The sequence below is a fragment of the Oncorhynchus masou genome, chromosome 31 (assembly GCF_036934945.1).
Source record: "Oncorhynchus masou masou isolate Uvic2021 chromosome 31, UVic_Omas_1.1, whole genome shotgun sequence".
Classification (NCBI taxonomy): Eukaryota; Metazoa; Chordata; class Actinopteri; order Salmoniformes; family Salmonidae; genus Oncorhynchus; species Oncorhynchus masou.
Window position 1 is genome coordinate 55666501 of NC_088242.1, and position 13578 is coordinate 55680078.

The window sequence follows — 13578 nt, forward strand, 5'->3', positions numbered from 1 at the left end:
ACGATACTTAGGTGCCGATAGAATATGTATTGCGATTCGACACTGCGATTTGATGTTCCAAACATATTGCTCACAATACGTCTGCTGCAGAGAGACTAGAGAGCATGAGAAGTGTTTTGATCAGTCTGGGAAATAAGTGCTGAAAACATGTTGGCTCACAGTTTTAAAAGAAAATGGAGAACAAGCCTTGGATGAAAAATTCTGCCGCAGGTACAGCAGACTTTATTTTTTACAAACCGATACTTTGAGTCAAATGTCAATGTAATATTGTCCAAAAATTTTGCGATATGTACAGTGGTTGCTCAGAGGTAGTTTGTGGTTTAGTACGATACCCTGCTTCACCACTTCATTGCTCCAAACCAGCGCAAGGGGGAGTTAGAGCACTGATTATGCTTTTGGGTCCTACTGTGTCTCTAAATGACAATGAATGAGCGTCATAAACCTAAATAGAAACTGATAATTGTGCACGACTTCAGTATTACTTACTAAAACTGTTGTTACACTAAGGTATTTCTTATTTTATTTTGCTCTTACTGTAGTAGTGTAGCCCACTCCCGACCGGTCACGCTGTACAGCACCTGAGTGTCGGAAGGTCTAAGACACTGCATAGCAAGCTGTGTTGCTACAGATGCTGGTTCAATACCCATGCCGGTCTCGACTGGGAAACCCATGAGATGACTGTAGGTTTTTGGTTTCTCTCCCTCTAAAAACCTAAATAAATCATTCTAAATAACAATCTGGCTATATTTACAAATTAGTAACAATGTCTCACCCCATGATCAAAAATGGCCTTTTTCTCTCATTTTACATGATTTGAAAACAAAATAATCTTCAAAATATAGTTATTTTTTAACAAAGCGATAATTATTATTAATTTAGAGTGATATAAAAGCCCCTTGGATATTCTCAGATATATTATTGTTGATTGTGGCCTATGGAATGGTGTCCCACTCCTCTTCAATGCCTGTGTGAAGTTGGTGGCAACTGGAATACGTTGTTGTACACGAACATCCCAAACATGTTCAATGGGTGACATGTCTGAGTATACAGTATACAGGCTTCCAGGAATTGTGTACAGAAACATGAGGTGATGGCTGCGGATGAATGGCACGACAATGGGCCTCAGGATCTCGTCAGGCATCTCTGTGTATTCAAATTGCCATCGATAAAATGCAATTGTGTTCATTGTCCGTAGCTTATGCCTGCTCATACCATAACCCCTCTGCCACCACGGGGCACTCTTATCAGCAGCAAACAGCTCATACTTCAACATTTTCTAAATTAACGTTGGAAGCAGCTTATGGTAGAGAAATAACATTACATTCTCAGGCAACAGCTCTGGTGGACATTCCTGCAAACAGCATGCCAATTGCACACTCCCTGAACTTGAGATGTCTGTGGCATTGTTTTGTGTGACAAAACTGCACATTTTAGAGTGGCTTTTTATTGTTCACAGCACAAGGTGCACCTGTGTAATGATCATGCTGTTTCATCAGCTTCTTGATATGCCACACCTGTCAGGTGGATGGATTATATTGGCAAAGGAGAAATGCTCACATTATGGACAAAAACAAATTTGATAGAAATACGCTTTATGTGCGTACGGGATCTGTTATTTCAGCTCATGAAACCTGAGACCAACTTATTTTGTTTACAAATGTTTTTGTACTGTTACCCCTATTTTCTACCCAATTTCTTGATATCCAATTGTTAGTTACAGTCTTGTGCCATCGCTGCAACTCCCCTACAGACTCGGGAGAGACTAAGTTCGAGAGACATGCATCCCCCGAAACGCGACCCTGCCAAGCTGCACTGCTTCTTGACCCACTGCTCGCTTAAAACCTCTTAAATATCAGACCCTTTGTTTCAATTTCCGCCTAAAATGACAAACCCAAATCTAACTGCCTGTAGCTCAGGACCTGAAGCAATGATATGCATATTCAAATCAAAAATTGTCACGTGCCAAATTTGTTATTTTATTTGTTTATTTCACCTTTATTTAACCAGGTAGGCAAGTTGAGAACAAGTTCTCATTTACAATTGCGACCTGGCCAAGATAAAGCAAAGCAGATCGACACATACAACGACACAGAGTTACACATGGAGTAAAACAAACATACAGTCAATAATACAGTAGAAAAATAAGTCTATATACAATGTGAGCAAATGAGGTGAGATAAGGCAGGTAAAAGCAAAAAAAGGCCATGGTGGCAAAGTAAATACAATATAGCAAGTAAAACACTGGAATGGTTGATTTGCAGTGGAAGAATGTGCAAAGTAGAAATACAAATAATGGGGTGTAAAGGAGCAAAATAAATAAATAAATACAGTAGGGGGAGAGGTAGTTGTTTGGGCTAAATTATAGATGGGCTATGTACAGGTGCAGTAATCTGTGAGCTGCTCTGACAGCTGGTGCTTAAAGCTAGTGAGGGAGATAAGTGTTTCAGAGATTTTTGTAGTTTGTTCCAGTCATTGGCAGCAGAGAACTGGAAGGAGAGGCGGCCAAAGGAAGAATTGGTTTTGGAGGTGACCAGACTGTAACGACTTTCTTCTGTTGAAGGAGGAGCGGACCAAAATGCAGCGTGATGGTTACTCATGTTTATTGAATGAAAGTAGACTAGACGTGAAATAACTGAACATGAACAAAAACAACAGACGGAACCGTGAAAAAACTATACAGCCTGTTTTTTTTTATAAAAAAATAATTTATTATCTTCAATACCATTCATTCTTTACAACTCATAATTTACATACATACTCAAATAATGGTATTTTTAATTAAACTAATTAAATTAAACTAAACATAAACCCCAAACAAAACCTCAGGGGAGCATCTTCCCTCCCCGTCACCCTACAAAATACCTTTCCCTATCTCCCCGTCCCTAATCTATCCTCTTACAAATCTAAATGACACCCAGCCCTAAACCCCCTTCCACCTCTCCCGAGCAGCATGCTGCCCCCACTTCCTCTCCTCCCTCTTCATCCTCCCCCTCAAATCTCCTTCCACTCTCCTCACTATCCCTTCCACCCCCCAATCTCTCCCTGTCTTCTCCAAGTTCAGCCTTGCTTCCCACAGCCCCCGTTTAAAGAGACTAATGAGAAGCCAGAGCAGAAACCTGTCCCTATCCGTCCCTCTCGCTCTCCCTACACCCCTCTCTAACCTGGCCCACGTCAATACAAAATCCCCCTTTACCAAACCTAACAACACCCGTGCCCTAGCCCATACTACTCCGGCAAAGGCACAGTCCCAAAAGACATGGCGCACAGTCTCCTCCCTGCCACAAGAGGATCTTGGACAGGTGGGGGATTGCACTAAACTATACCGGTACAAGATGGAACGTACTGGCAAATTGAAGGCTCAACCAATTCAGGTCCTTGAGCCTGTTGTCCAGACCCCTCACCTGCACTCCCTCCCAGACCACTTCCGAGATGCCTACTACAGGCACCGGACTCTCTGCCTTTCTGACCTCCTCGTACAGGTGCCTATGATCTAAACCTACTCGGGTAACTTCAACCTCTGGGTGCGCACGCAGCCACTTGGCCGCATGACCAAAGTGCCACGGCAGCTGTACCGCCCGAGGACCCGTGTTAGACCACACCATTATGCTTCTCGCCTGATACAGGAAAAATACCCGCAGAAGGTAACCGGACGGGTGTATCACTGGCTGAGCAAGCTCCGTTAACAAGAAAGAAACAAAAATTGTGTCCAGCTTGAGGGGGAATTGTGGTACCCCCCTACCTCCCTCCCCGATGGGACAGATCATGCGTGCCCTGGCAACCCACTCATACCTGCCACTCCACAGAAACTGAAAAACAAGCCTCACTAGAGGCCTCCTCAGACAAGCCGGCAATGGGTAGATGTATGCCAAATACAAAAGCGACGGCAAGACATCCACCTTTAGGACCAGGACTTTGCCCATAAAAGACAAATAACTAGCTTTCCACATTGCTAGCTTCCTCTGTACCACTGCGATACGCATGTTCCAGTTTAGCGTCGCTGAGCCGGAGGTCTCAAAATGGACCCCGAGAATCCTAAGGGCCCCCTCACAGAGAGATAACCCCCCAGGCACATCCGTTCTACCGCGCCATCTTCCGAAAAACTTGACGGAAGACTTTGCATGGTTCAGAACTGCTCCCGACGCTCGAGTGAAATCCCCAAAGATGGCAAGGGACCTTGTCAGACACGAGTCCTTGCACAACAGCAAGGAAGTGTCGTCGGCGTACTGAGTCATCTTAACACGCAGTCCACCACTTCCAGGGATCAGCAAACCTTCCACCCCTGTGTCTGCCCTAATGGCAGCCCCCAGAGGCTCCATGTACAGAACGAAGAGGAGAGCCGAGAGTGGGCACCCCTGCCTGACCCCAGACGAGAGGTCAAAAACGTCACCCAAGTGACTATTTACACTAACTCGGCACCCCGCTCCGACATATAATGTACGAATCCATCCTATAAACTTCTCCCCAAATCCTAATCGACCTAACACTCTGAATAAAAAGGATCTATTCATGCGATCGAAGGCTTTCGCCTGATCTAGCGCTGCTACCATAAAAGGCAGTCCTCTATCTTCAACCCAAGCGATGGAGTCCCTGATTAACTGTAGGTTCCATCTAATAGAGCGGCCCTCTACCCCGCACGTCTGACGTAGGGAAGGGCTGTGCGCAACCGGTCTGCTAAAACCTTTGCAAGTAGCTTGTAATCTACACACAGCATGGTCAACGGCCGCCAGTTGCCAAGGTCTGTTACTTCCCCCTTCTTATATAAAAGTGACAGCACACCAACAGCCATTGATCCCCCCGGGACCCCCGTCTCAAGGATGGCTTTCAAGACTTCGAGGACCACTGGTCCAAGTATACCCCAAAACTTGAGATAAAACTCAGCCGGCAGCCCATCCATCCCAGGCACCTTCCCTTTTCCCATCCTCCTAAGAGCGCTCTCAACCTCTTCTAGTGAGATCTGGGCCATCACTTCTCTAATGTCCTCCGGCAACCGCCTGGACAAGTGTTCTAAAAACACATTTCCCTGCTCTACATCTATTTCCCTTTCCTTAAATAAACCTTGGAAATTATCAGTTGTCACCCTGACCATATCCTCTGGTTCTCTAACTATACTACCATTTTCTTCCCTAACACCATGCATTACCTTCCTACTCTGTCTTGCCCTAACCAACTTAAAGAACATAGCAGAACAAGTCTCATTATGTTCTAGAAAGCCGCTATGCACACGCTCCAGGAAAGCTCGAGCCTTCCGCTCCTGCAACTCCCTGAGCTGCGCCTTTAGGGTTGCGGATCTCTCCCAGTCAAACGACCCGCCGAGGTTGCCTGCCTCGTATTCGAGTTCAATTAACCTTTGGATACGATCCACCTCCCTCCTCTTCTACCTTTTTTTCCTCTTGCAATACCCTATTATAAAAGCCCTAATCCTCACCTTAACTAATTCCCACCACTCTAACACCCCCTCGCACATGGACCGGAGGCCCTCAAGCCTCCTAAAGAAACCATAAAACCCGTCAACAAAAGCCTGCTCCTCCAGCACATCCCGATCTAGCTTCCAGTACCCCTTACCAAAGAGGCAGACTGGCGACCCCACCTGCAGGAGCACCCCGTCGTGATCCGAAAAGAAAACAGGCAACAGCCGCCCAGACAACTTACCCAAAGACCTGGGTACAAAAATATAATCGAGCCTCCGCTCAACCCCCCTGGAGTTACGCCATGTAGGACCGTCCATTTTCGGAGTAGTGTGCGTACCACCATCTACCAGACCATGGCAAGCCATTAGCCTAGCAATGACGCCTGCACTGCTATCCCCCCCTCTTCCTAAATCTGTATTAAAATCCCCCCCTATCACTAATTTCCTATTTGTGACACACAGGGGCGTCAGACAGTCCGCCATCTCCTTCCTGTCTGCCACCACCTGTGGCCCATACACCACCACTAATCTAAATTTACAATCCCTTATCGTGACATCCACCCCTATAACCCTCCCCTGCATTACCACAAAAGAATCCTCCACTTTTACCTCCCTGTGCCCACACAAAATCCCTACCCCCGATGAGTGGACCCCCCCTACACCCCAAACCGACTCCCCCTTGTCCCACTCCCTCTTAAATCTACTAACATCCCCTCCATCCCTCAGGTGAACCTCCTGTAAAAAACAAAAATCAAACCCCACACCCTCCAAATAACTAAAAACCGCCCTCCTCTTAACAATATTTCTTAAACCCCTTACATTTAAACTAACAAAAGTAAAATTAGACTCCATGAAAAAATAAAACTTGTAATACACTCAATTTCTAAACCCAGACAGAAAAAAAACCAGGAGACTCACCCGATGCTCCCCTGCTCCATATCTACTGGTGAGAACACCATCCGTAATCCCGACATCCCCCCCTCTTCCTCCATCACACCATCCCAGGATGCAGGAATAGTGTTTGGCTCCGGGGTGCCCTGCACCCTGGGTCTACCCCCACAATCCTCCCCCTCCCCAGTGTTGCAGCTGGTTTGGAAAAAAATTGGGGAGGCTGAGTCCCCAAACAAAAAACTCCCCACCTCCTCCTGTACCCAGTCCTGAGTCTTGTTAGGTGTGTCCCCACCCAAATGAAGTTGAGAGCCTGGGGAAACCAGCAGCAAACCAGAGGTTTCTCCCACCCCCATCACTCTCTTGGCCATCCCCTCCCCCTCACTGTCGGCCAATCGCACCCTTCTCTTCATTCTCTTTTTTGGTGATGGCGGCAGTGGAGAGATACCACCCTCCCCCCGCCAGCTCCTCCACCATACCCCTCATCTCTTCCACCATGTCACTTTCCCCCCAGTCCACTTGCTCTTCCACCATCTTCTTCTCCACCACTCCTCCCTCGCTTTCTTCTCTCTCATGCTCCTCCACCCGGTTGCCTTCTTCCGCCGCTTTTCCTTTTCCTTTTCCTACTCTCGTGCCTTCCGTTTCCTTCTCTCTTCCATCCGCCGCTTCTTGCTCCTCTTCCTTCCTTGTGGCCTTCCCCTCTGGACTTGTACTCCTGTCATGAGGCGTGCTTCCTTCCCCTCCTCTTCTTCCCCCATCCCCCGCTCCTGCTCCCCCCCCCCAGCAGCAGACGCATATGACCTCTGACGGGCCGGGCACCCCCGCCACAGGTGTGCTGACGAGCCACACCCATGGCATGTCTTAGGCTTGTCACAATCCCTCGCCTCGTGATCCTCAGATCCACAAAATCTGCATTTTCTCATGCTGCACGAGGCGAAAATGTGCCCGTAGGCCATACAGCGCCTGCAAAATGGGGGCTGACGTGCATAAAACAATGTCCCCCAGTCAGCCCCAAGGGAGAACATAGCAGGAGGATGAAGGTAGCCACCATGTCCCTTTGGGTCCTCCCTGAGGAGGGCCTGGAAGCCTCTCCTCCCATTCCAAAACCCAAGGGTGTCTTTGAGGTGCCTAGCTGAGGAAACGTTATCCATGTATCTCCCCAGAAAAGCCCTCACCTCTTCGTCCTTAACGTAAGGGTTGTAAATGTTAACAGTTACAACCCTAAAGTTATTCTTCGCCAGGCTTGTTATTTCGTAGTGGCACATCGGCCTCTCACCTCCCACTGCTCTTGCCCTTCTCAGGATATCATCGTGTTTTTCTTCTGTATATAGCGCGACGTCGTATGCTCCCTCCAACGAGTTGCCTTGGAAACAAAACACGTCCTTCACCGTCAGCTTTAGAATCCCCATCAATATTATCCTTCCAAAAGATTCTCGTCCTAAAGGCTCCAACTCCTTTTCCTTCCAAGCAAAACGAATTGTGTTGGCCAGCCCAATCTCAGGGACCGACCGTGTTGATGTATTTAGCACCATCTCCGCAAGGAGAATGGCGCTCGTTCTCTTCTCTTCCAATACAAGAAAAAAAGAAAATCCAAAGTGACCGAGCCTGTCTTGTGAAAACTAACACAGAGACAGGAACAATCACCCACGAAACACTCACAGAATATGGCTGCCTAAATATGGTTCCCAATCAGAGACAAAGATAATCACCTGACTCTGATTGAGAACTGCCTCAAGCAGCCATAGACTACGCTAGACATCCCACAAAACCCCAAGACAAAAACACACCACAATAACCCATGTCACACCCTGGCCTGACCGAATAAATGAAGAATAAACATAATATATTTCGACCAGGGCGTGACACAGAGAGATATACCTGCTGGAGTACGTGCTATAGGTGGGTGCTGCTATGGTGACCAGCGAGCTGAGATAAGGGGGGACTTTATCTAGCAGGGTCTTGTAGATGACTTGGCGACGAGTGTGAAGCAAGGGCCAGCCAACGAGAGCATACAGGTCGAAGTGGTGAGTAGTATATGGGGCTTTGGTGACAAAACGGATGGCACTGTGATAGACTGCATCCAATTTATTGATTAGGGTATTGGATGCTATTTTGTAAATGACATCGCCAAAGTCGAGGATTGGTAGGATGGTCAGTTTTACAAGGGTATGTTTGGCAGCATGAGTGAAGGATGCTTTGTTGCGAATACAACACATTACCGTGAAAGGCTTAATTACAAGACCTTAACCAACAATGCAGTTAAGAAAATATTTACCAAATAAACCAAAGTAAAAAAATTAAAATAAAAAGTAACACAAAATAACAATAACGAGGCTAAATATAGGGGGTACAGAGTCAATGTCGGGGGGTACAGGTTACTCGAGGTAATTTGTACATGTAGATAGCGGTAAAGTGACTATGCGTAGATAATAAACAGAGTAGCAGCAATGTAAAAACAAATTGGGGAGTGTGTGTCAATGTAAATAGTCCACGTGGCCATTTGATACATTGTTCGTCTTATGGCTTGGGGGTAGAAGCTGTTAAGGAGCCTTTTGGTCCTAGATTTGGTGCTCCAGCACCACTTGCCGTGCGGTAACAGAGAGACCAGTCTATGACTTGGGTGACTGGAGTCTGACCATTTTTTGGGCTTTCCTCTGACACCGCCTAGTACAGGCCTGGGCAACTCCAGGCCTCGGGGACCTGATTGATTTCACACTTTTGCCCCAGCACCAGCTAACACACCTGACTCCAATCATCAACTAATCATAATCTTCAATTAAAAACTCAATTAGTTTAAATCAGGTGTGTTTGCTAGGAATAAGGGGAAAGTGCACGATCTGCTCCTTTGTCTTGCTCACATTGAGGGTGAGGTTGTTGTCCTGGTACCACACTACCAGGTCTCTGATCTCCTCCCTATAGGCTGTCTCATCGTTGTCGGTAATCAGGCCGACCACTGTTGTGTCGTCAGCAAACTTAATGATGATGCTGGAGTCCGGTTTCGCCATGCAGTCGTGGGTGAACAGGGAGGGGGATTAAGCACACACCTGAGGAGCCCCGGTGTTGACGATCAGCGTGGCAGGCATGTTGTTGCCTACCCTTACAACCTGGGGGCAGCCCGGCAGGAAGTCCAGGATCCAGTTGCAGAGGGAGGTGTTTAGTCCCAGGGTCCTTAGCTTAGTGATAAGCTTTGTGGGCACTATGGTGTTGAACGCTGAGCTGTAATCAATGAACAGTATTCTCACATAGGTGTTCCTTTTGTCCAGGTGGGAAAGGGCAGTGTGGAGTGCGATTGAGATTGCGTCATCTATGGATCTGTTGGGGCGGTATGCGAATTGGAGTGGGTCTAGGGTATCCGGGATGGTGCTCTTGATATGAGCCATGACCAGCCTTTCAAAGCACTTCATGGCTACTGACGTGAGTGCTACGGGGCGGTAATCATTTAGGCAGGTTACCTTCGCTTCCTTGGACAAAGGGACTATGGTGGTCTGATTGAAACATGTAGGTATTACAGACATCCAGGAAAGGTTGAAAATGTCAGTGAAGACACTTGCCAGTTGATCCGCACATGCTTTGAGTACACTTCCTGGTAATCCGTCTAGCCCCGCGGCTTTGTGAATGTTGACCTGTTTAAAAGGTCTTGCTCACATCAGCTACCGAGAGCATTGTCACACAGTCGCCCAGAACAGCTGGTGCTCTCATGCATGCTTCAGTGTTGCTTGCCTCGAAGCGAGGATAAAGGCATTTAGCATTTCCCTTTGTAGTCCATAATAGTTTGCAATCCCTGCCACATCTGATGAGCGTCAGAGTTGTAGGATTCAATCTTAGTCCTGTATTGATGCTTTGCCTGTTTGATGGTTTGTTTGACAGCGTAGCGGGATTTCTTGTAAGTGACCGGATTAGTGTCCCGCTCCCAAAAAGCGGCAGCTCTAGCCTTGAGCTCGATGCGGATGTTGCTTGTAATCCATGGCTTCTGATTGGGATATGTACATACAGCTACGGTGACTGAGGTGGTATACTCCTCAATGCCATTGGATGAATCCTAGAACATATTCCAGTCTGTGCTAGCAAAACAGTCCTGTAGCGTAGCATCCGCGTCGTCTGACCACCTCCGTATTGAGCGAGTCACTGGTACTTCTTGCTTTAGTTTTTGCTTGTACTGTAAGCAGAAATCAGGATAGAATTATTGTCAGATTTCCCAAATAGAGGGCACCGGAGAGCTTTGTATGTGTCTGTGTGTGGAGTAAAGGTGGTCTAGAGGTCTTTTTCATCTGGTTGCACATGACATGCTGGTAGAAATGAGGTAAAACAGATTTTAGTTTGCCTGCATTAAAGTCCCCAGCCACTAGGAGCATTTACTTATAGGCTTATACAGCTGGTTAAGTGCGGCTACAAATAATATAGATGAGAACTCTCTTGGTAGATAGCGTGGACTACAGCTTATCATAAGGTAGTCTATCTGAGGTGTGTAATACTTTGAGACTTATTTAATATTAGACATTGTGCATCAGCTGTTATTGACAAATAGACACACATCCCCGCCCCTCGTCTTACCAGATGTAGCTTCTCTGTTTTGCCAATGCATGGAAAATCCCGCCAGCTCTATATTATCCGTATCGTCGTTCAGTCACGACTTGGAGAAACATAAGATAATACAGTTAATGTCCTGTTGGTAAGATAGTCTTGATCGTATATAATAAATGTTGTTTTCCAATGATTTCACATTGGCCAATAGAACGGATGGTAGTGGAGGTTTACTCACTCGCCTACAAATTCTTAGAAGTCAGCCTGACCTCCACCCCCTTCAGCTCCGTCTTTTCTTCACGCAAATGACAGGGATTTGGGCACATTCCCGAGAAAGCAGTAGATCCTTCGCGTCGGACTTGTTCTGATGTCCAGAAGTTATTTTCGGTCATAAGAGACGGTAGCAGCAACATTATGTACAAAATAAGTGATGCAAGATTATAGGTGTAATTTAGATGTGATCCACAAGATGGCAGCAGTGTGTGTGCAATGTTTCAGACTGATCCATTGAAGAATTACATCACTATACAATATGTTGTATCAAGTCTGCCAGGTGTCCTACACGAGTTTGCTCAAATGTGTCGAATAACTATAGAGAACATACAAAAAGGCTATAGTAATAAAAAAAATGCAAGTTTACACACTTCCAAGAATATCATACATGATGAGTCATTAGCTTCCCTACAGAAAATATATTAACCTTCACACATCTAGATGGCATAGGCAGGGTGAGTGTGGAGCCAGAGACAGCAGTGGGGTCAAACTGTAGAACCCAGTTCTTACATTTGAATATAAAATTTGATTTTATCAAACAGAACTATGCTACATTTTAACCCTGGGACCCTCAGGATGATAAATCAAAGAAAGATTACTCAATGTAAGTACCTCATTTACCTTTGAGGTGAATGTGTCAAACCAGTTGCCGAGATTAACACCATTATCCCAGAAACCCTAGATCCACTCCAATTTGCATACTGCCCAAACAGATCCACAGATGATGCAATCTCTATTACACTGCCCTTCATTGAATACAGCTCAGCGTTCAACACTACAGCTCAAAGCTCATCACTAAGCAAGGATCCTGGGACTAAACACCTCCCTCTGCAACTGGATCCTGGACTTCCTGAAGGGCCGCCCCCAGGTGGTGAGGATAGGTAGCAACACATCTGCCACGCTGCTCCTCAACACTGGTTCTCTCCAGGGGTGCGTGCTCAGGCCCCTCCTGTACTCCATGTTCACCCATGACTGCAAGGCCAGGCATGACTCCAACACAATCATTAAGTTTGCAGACGACACAACAGTGGTAGGCCTGATCACCGACAACGACGAGACAGCCTATAGGGAGGAGGTCAGAGACCTGGCCGGGTGGTGCCAGAATAACAACCTATCCCTCAACGTAACCAAGACTAAGGAGATGATTGTGGACTACAGGAAAAGGAGGACCGAGCACTCAACCATTCTCATCGACAGGGCTGTAGTGGAGCAGGTTGAGCGCTTCAAGTGTCCACATCAACAACTAACTAGAATGGTCCAAAAACACCAAGACAGTTGTGAAGAGGGAACGACAAAGCCTATTCCCCCTCAGGAAACTAAAAAGATTTGGCATGGGTCCTGGGATTCTCAAAAGGTTCTACAGCTGCAACATCGAGTTACATCACTGCCTGGTACGACAATTGCTCGGCCTCCGACCGCAAGGCAGTACAAATGGTAGTGCGTACGGCCCAGTACATCATTGGGGCTAAGCTGCCTGCCATCCAGGACTTCTATACCAGGCGGTGTCAGAGGAAGACCCTAAAAATTGTCAGAGACCCCAGCCACAGACTGTTCTCTCTACTACCGCATGGCAAGCGGTACCGGAGTGCCAAGCCTAGGACAAAATGGCTTCTCAACAGTTCTTACCCTCAAGCCATAAGACTCCTGAACAGGTAATTAAATGGCTACCCAGACTATTTGCATTGTGTGGCCCCCCCAACCCCTATTTTACGCTGCTGCTACTCTGTTTATCATATATGCAGTCACTAACTATACATTCATGTACATACTACTTCAATTGGGCCGACCAACCAGTGCTCCCGCAATTTGGCTAAGCGGGCAATCAGCCTGACTAATCGGTGTCTGTTTATAGCCTCGCTTCTGTTTATAGCCCGTCTTTTTACTGTTTTATTTCTTTACCTTTTTTGCACTATTGGTTTGAGCCTGTAAATAAGCATTTCACTGTAAAGTCTACACTTGTATTTGGCGCACGTGACAAATAAACTTTGATTTTACTGCTCTAATTACATTGGTAACCAGTTTATAATAGCAATAAAGCACCTCGGGGGTTTGTGGTATACCACAGCTAAGGGCTGTAACCAGGCACTCCGCATTGCGTCATGCTAAGAACAGCCTTTAGCCGTGGTATATTAGCCGTATACCACACCCCCTCGGGACTTATTGCTTAATTATATAGACGACAAACCTTTTCTCACGAGCACACTGCTGGTTCCAAAACAACCTCTCTTTTGAAGAGTTCTTCAAAAACACCCCTTAAGTCTACAAAAGGTTAAAAAATAAAATTTAAAAAATGGCAGAGTATATATTCTTAAATTAACCTTAAGATAATTTTTTAGAACCTTATATTAAACCTTTTCTTTTTAAGAGAGTGCAGTCGGTGATAGTTTGCCTTGGGCCGACTCCAATACCAGCAAGTGAAGAAGAGAGCCCATCTCATGAAGCCTGGTGATCAATAATAAATCAGTCTACAGTAGCAACAACTTGACATG